This window comes from Magallana gigas, chromosome 1, assembly GCF_963853765.1.
Source record: "Magallana gigas chromosome 1, xbMagGiga1.1, whole genome shotgun sequence".
NCBI classification, from domain to species: domain Eukaryota; kingdom Metazoa; phylum Mollusca; class Bivalvia; order Ostreida; family Ostreidae; genus Magallana; species Magallana gigas.
Window position 1 is genome coordinate 2,058,329 of NC_088853.1, and position 6,000 is coordinate 2,064,328.

A 6,000-nucleotide genomic window follows, 5' to 3' on the forward strand; every position below is an offset into this window, starting at 1 on the left:
CACTTGAATTGTTCTGGCAAACATTTCTGCAAAATATGTAGAAATACAGGATTGCTTTAGAAGTCATCCGTGGTCTCAAATCAATTTTTACCCCCCCCCCCCCAGATCCCTCCATCCACCCCCTTATTTTAAAAAATGTTTACTTCGAGTACATACATGTATACGTTAAGTAGTATAAAGATGAAATAAAGTAATAATGAAAACTAAGTTGACCGATTAATACATTTAAAACTAAATATTCGAACAGCTTTTTTCTATTTTTGAAAACCGGTAAATTCATTATCTGGGACCGAAATCATTTGGGGTCGAAATTGCTAGGTGGCGAAACGTCTAAGCATCGCTGTGACGTATGTCGAACAGACGATAGACCGATTTGGGAAGAGGAAAGGAAAGTTTATTTCTATCCGTTTAGATAATTGTTCCCCGTGAAAAAAAGGTTTGTCATATCATATATTCTACAATGTAGTCTACTTCTTCCATATATCATGCCCGTGACAATTTAGGTGAGATAAAACGCGATAGTTTTAAAAATCAACTAGGGGCCTATGTAAAATGGCTGACCCGAAAACAAACCTTCAAAATCATGTCATTCGTGTATATGTAAAGTGTTGAAGAAAAAACTGTTGTAACTTAGTTCAGGTAAGGGAGGAGGGGGTAAGTTGTTTCAATCCAACAGCTCAATGTACCAGTCGTTTGTTCAGACACAGAACCCCCCCCCCCCCCTTTTTTTTAAAAATGTTTACTTGGAGTATATACGTTAAGTAATATAAAGATGAAATTAATTAATAATGAAAACTAAGTTGACCGATTAAAACATTAAAAAATGAATATTAGAATAGCTTTTTTTTGGGGGGGGGGGGGGTGGCATTTGTCTCAAAAAGTAAGTAACATTTTGTTTTCCTGTTCTTTCTTTCTTTCTTTCTTTATTTCCTCCCAAAGGAGATTATCATAACATATTTACAAAACAAACATATAGACAATTGTAGAGAAAACGATATAATATAGGTCTACTATGATGCAAGATCTAGTACATATAATACGTAATTACCAACAAGTTTACAGGTGTACACATTCTATAAGGCAATACCAAAATATAAAGTATTATTATTTATATGACACTGTAATCCTGTGACATTTATGTGTATGGACAGGATGTTACACGTGATATTCTATAATAACATGCTGCTGCATCCCTAATTAGGCGGAAATTAAGAAGGTGTAAACTATAAGAAAAATCAATAAATGAAAGGCCTGGGAGTGACCTTGCGCCTAAAAGAAACAAATAGAGGTCGTTATTACTAAGTCCACATAGGTCAGCAGATAAGTTAATGTCGAAATTTTCTATAACAGTTTGCCACCAGGCTTCTCTAAATAAATAGGTTCCATCACAAGAAGTAGTAACATGTTCAAAAATATTTGTGAACAATTTTTGACATAAACTGCAGATGTGCGGGGGAAGGTCTTGGAGAGTCCAAAGCTTAACAATAAATTTACAAAGAGTAACTTCCTGAACGTCGCTAGGAAGTTTCCATATCCAGTCTGGTCTGCTGTTTCCAGTTATATGTCTGAATTGAGTAAAGTCGTTGTCTCGGAGCATGCGGTTTGATCTAAAAGTTGTAAAGTGGTAGAACACAGCTGAGTTTACAGTCTTTTTCCATTCAAGTTTATTTAGAAACAATCCATTTTGTAGATACGAGTTCAGATGTTCTAACAGATTATATTTATCCAGAAGGTGAATTACGTCGGGAATAAAGCCGTAGTGTTTGCAGTTTGGAGAATCGAGGTATGAAAATAGGCGATGAAGAAAGATCTTTTTCGTGAGGCATTTTGTGTCCATTAAACAGAGACGGCCAAACAACTGTAATTTACGTTTGTCAATTTCGGAGGCTATTGGTAAAAGTCCAAAGATTGACTCACACATATCTGATCTTGTATGTTTTGGAAGATTCATGGCGTGTTTACATATGAAGTGCTGAAAAACATCCAAAGCGCGGTTGTCCTTCTGTTTAAGGTCACACCATAAGGTCACACCATAAGCTCACTACCGTACAGAACACTAGGAAGAACAATCCGTTTATAAAGCTTGGAAAGAGTTGCGGGATTGAGGTGTTCACTTATTTTGAGAGCAAAATACGTTTGTTGACCTTTTCTACATGCTTTTGTTGTTCTTTCTGTTGGGTCAAGCTTAGCATCTAGAAGAATACCAAGATGGTTATATGATTTTGAAATTTTAATGGTGTCGTGGCCAAGTTTCCAGGAAAGAGAATTGTTGTTGATGCCTGTTGGAGAGAAATATAGAACATTAGATTTGCTTGCGTTAAATTTGAATCGCCATCGAATAGAGAAGTCGTAAGCTGTGTTGAGAAGGGTTTGAAGACCTCGTGGTGATAAGGCTATACAAGAAATATCATCTGCAAGTGCTGGATTTGAAGATCTAATGCTGTGGATTCCAGTATTTGGGTTTTGGTTTTGTAGTTCTTGTAGGAGATCGTTTATAAAGACTAAGTAGAGGAATGTTGAAAGGACTCCTCCTTGCCTCACTCCTTGGGATATAGGAAACCAGTTGGAGTTTTTCTGATTCACGGCAACGGAACAAGATGTGTCTGTATGACAATCGTCGATAAGGGTCCAAAGCGATCCTTTCACACCGAGTTGATGTAATTTACACATCAGACCATGTCTCCACACAGTATCGAAGGCCTTCTGTGTGTCGAGAAAAGCAACATATACTGGACTACCTTGCTCAAGGTTATGAAAGACGGTTTCTTGTAAGTTGAATGAAGCTGTTATGCATCCAAGTTTTGGCTGGAATCCTTGCTGCTGTGGATTTGGAAAGGAAACGGAAGGGAGAACATGGTCACGAATCCTAAGCGTAAGAATTTTTTCGAAAAGTTTCATTAAACAAGGAAGAAGAGCTATCGGTCTATAGCTGTCAGGTGAGCTCTTTGTTTTGTTGTTGCCTTTGTAAATAGGAATAATGAGATCTGTTTTCCAGATAGATGGGATTCTGCCTATGTTGATAACTGCATTAAAGAGGTGTGAGATGCAGGCGAAGAGTCGGGGTCCTCCAAATATGAGATGTTCGTTCTGGATACAGTCGAGCCCAGGTGCTTTTCTGCGTTTAAGATCTTTGATAGCCTTGGATATTTCGGTAGCGGTAACTTCACCCCCCGGTAATTTCGAAAGTGTTTGAAGTCGTGAGTTTTCCTGAATAAACAAATATGAGTTTTCTATGGTTTTGTAAAATTCTGAATCAAACATTTTGCTTTTTGTTGGGTTATAAATTTGTTCAAAATACTCAGCAAAACAGCTTGCAATTTCATCCGGGTTGTCAACAAGTCTGCCATCGATTTCGATTTCCTGATAGAATCTTGTGTTCCTGGGTCGCTGACGTTTAACAAGTTTCCAAAAGAGCCGCACATCACACTCGGAAGCTTGATCAATATCGTGGAATACCGATGTCATGTATCTGTCGTGTTCAGCATTAAGTTTATTACGGAATTCGCGTTTAGCTTTTTTATAGTTCTTGTAGGAGTCGTGTACCATGCCTCTGGGACGATCTTCGCCTAACCAGATATTTCGCATTTGGCGCTCTCGGTCGTGAAGGTGTTTGACTTCAGGTGTCCACTCGGGTCTTAAGTGAGGTTTAAATTTTGCTACAGGAATAAAAAGGGATGCAGCAGTGTATAAAATATGGTACAGTTGTTTGCAGAAATTATCAAGATCTACAACAGAACACAACCTTTGTTCAAGTAAAACGTCTAAAGCATTGTTAATATACAGTTCATAATGTTGCAGTTGGTTTACATCTGCCTTATGCCAAGCTGGTAATGAGCTGCTATTTTTACAAGAATAATTGTATTTTACATGTAAATCAATGGACATTAAAACTGGAAGATGGTCAGATGTAGAACTGAACGTGCCTTCTTCCAGAATACGGTATTTATTTACGTAGTTGAAAAATGACCTATTGCACAGGATAAAATCTAATGTTGTCTTAGTTTGCAGAAAAGTGTAACTAGACCCTAAAACAGGAAAGTCATTCGAAGGAATACATATGTTATTGCGATGGGTAAAATCTTTAAGAGCTTTAGCTTTATATTGGTTTACATTAGGTAATTCTTTGTCATATAAACTGGCATTGAGATCCCCTCCGATTATTACATCCCCAAGAGTGCAAAGGTGATTAAACAATGCATCTAGTAGATTTAACTCTGATTGATATGTTTGAATGTTGCTGTCTGATGGAAGATATGCGCCTAAAACATACAATGAGCGTTGGTGTTTACGCTTAACTTCAATTCCTATAATACGAGAAGAAGTTATATCGGGTATTTCTGACACTGTGTGTAGCAGATCCTTCCTATACATAATCCCTACCCCTCCCTTTCCCACAAAGGGAGAATAAGGTTTATCTGTATTGTTACAGCTCTGTTCTGAATCTATATGTACAAAGCTTGAGTATTTTGAGTTGATAGTGTCTAGGTAATTAACGCTTGTTGGTTTGAGTTTATGTTCACAAATTATTGCTATGTCACAACTGACAGTGTCTAAAACATTTGATAAACTGAGAGATGATGACATTACACCACGCACATTCCATGCTAAAATATTGAAACATGTAGACATAGTAACAAATAGGTGAGCAAATAAGGTCACTAGCAACAACAAGCTAAACATAAGATTAGTCAGCATTGTAATTGTCAAGTTCGTCATGGTCGTTGTTTTCCGAGGACCCGTCGTCCTCCGGTTGATCCTGCGCGATTTTTGCCTCCCACTGTCTATTGCTCAGCCATGGACGGCACGATATACCATAGGGCCAAAATGACGGGCTCTCGATAGTTTGTGCATCTCGTAACGCTACGTTAATTTTTGCATTGCGACGCGATCCTGGGCGTTTTTGCTTAAAGAATACACAGTGCGAAACAGTGACACCTCTGTTTCTGAGGAAATTCATCAACCCATTCTGTGAGGAACGAGGTCCGATTCCAGCTATGTAGTATCTGGCATTCCGTTTGTAAGTAACGCCCTCGAATATGTCGTCATCACTGTCTGTGGTCCCGCGATCTTTGGATGTGTTCGACGCTTGACGGGTGTCCTTCGACTTATGATCGCTTGACATTTGATTGTCGTGGCGTTCGCGAACAGAGTCCGCGTGTTTAACTGTTACACTGGATGAAGTAAAGGATAACTTGGAGCGTGTTTTGTGTTCACTAGTGTGATTTGTTTTTCCCGATGAGTAAGGGGAACTCGTTGCACTTTCCCGTGTTGGAATATGGTTTGTAATGCCCTGGACGTCAATGGCAGCGATTTGAGTAGAAACATCCTGATCGGAGCCAATTCTATTGTTACCGGGATGGTCGTGGAATGCCTCAGTGCCGTTAGCTTTACAGGTAGAATTCTTGTGTGTTTGGTTGTCCATGTGTGACGCCTCTCTGCGCTCTTGAGAGGATACCGACGGGGAAGCTATTATGGCTTGCGTAATTTTCTCCAACTCAGATTGATTGGGGGAATTGGAGTTATTTTTATTGACAGCTTTGTCTTGTTGCTTTAAATGAGACGTTACAGTAACTGACTTTGTGTTATGGTCATGTTTTTCAGATGAGTTACGCGATTTTGTTTCGATTGCTGGGCCATCGCTTGTGACTATCGCGTACGATTTAGCAGGGCTAAGTGTATTCGATTGAATCTGCTTCTGTATGTTTTGTGTAACTTTGGAGAGTCTTTTTGTTTCATCGTTTACTTTTTGATTTTGACAACGGGTTTGATGAATGTCTGTTTCAACTTGCTTAAATTTGTCACCGATGAGTTGTGTGACGAGTCGTATCTGGAGAACCTAGAGGTGGCCTCAGCATTGAGACGATTGTAGTCTGTTTTTAACTTGTTGTGCTCTACATGAAGGGATTTCAATTCCTTATTACATTCGGTTAAGGAATGTTCTAATTTTGAGACACGTTCGAGTAGGGTTTGGAGGACTACTCTTTTTTCAATACGTTTGAC

General features: G+C 38.8%; 1 protein-coding gene across 1 annotated transcript in view; it reads right to left on the bottom strand.

The window, feature by feature from the left end:
• The window catches only part of LOC109619215 (uncharacterized), a 95,431-nt gene that overhangs the window by 21,502 nt on the left and 67,929 nt on the right, over positions 1-6,000 (bottom strand). The gene's annotated exons all lie outside the window — the stretch shown is intronic.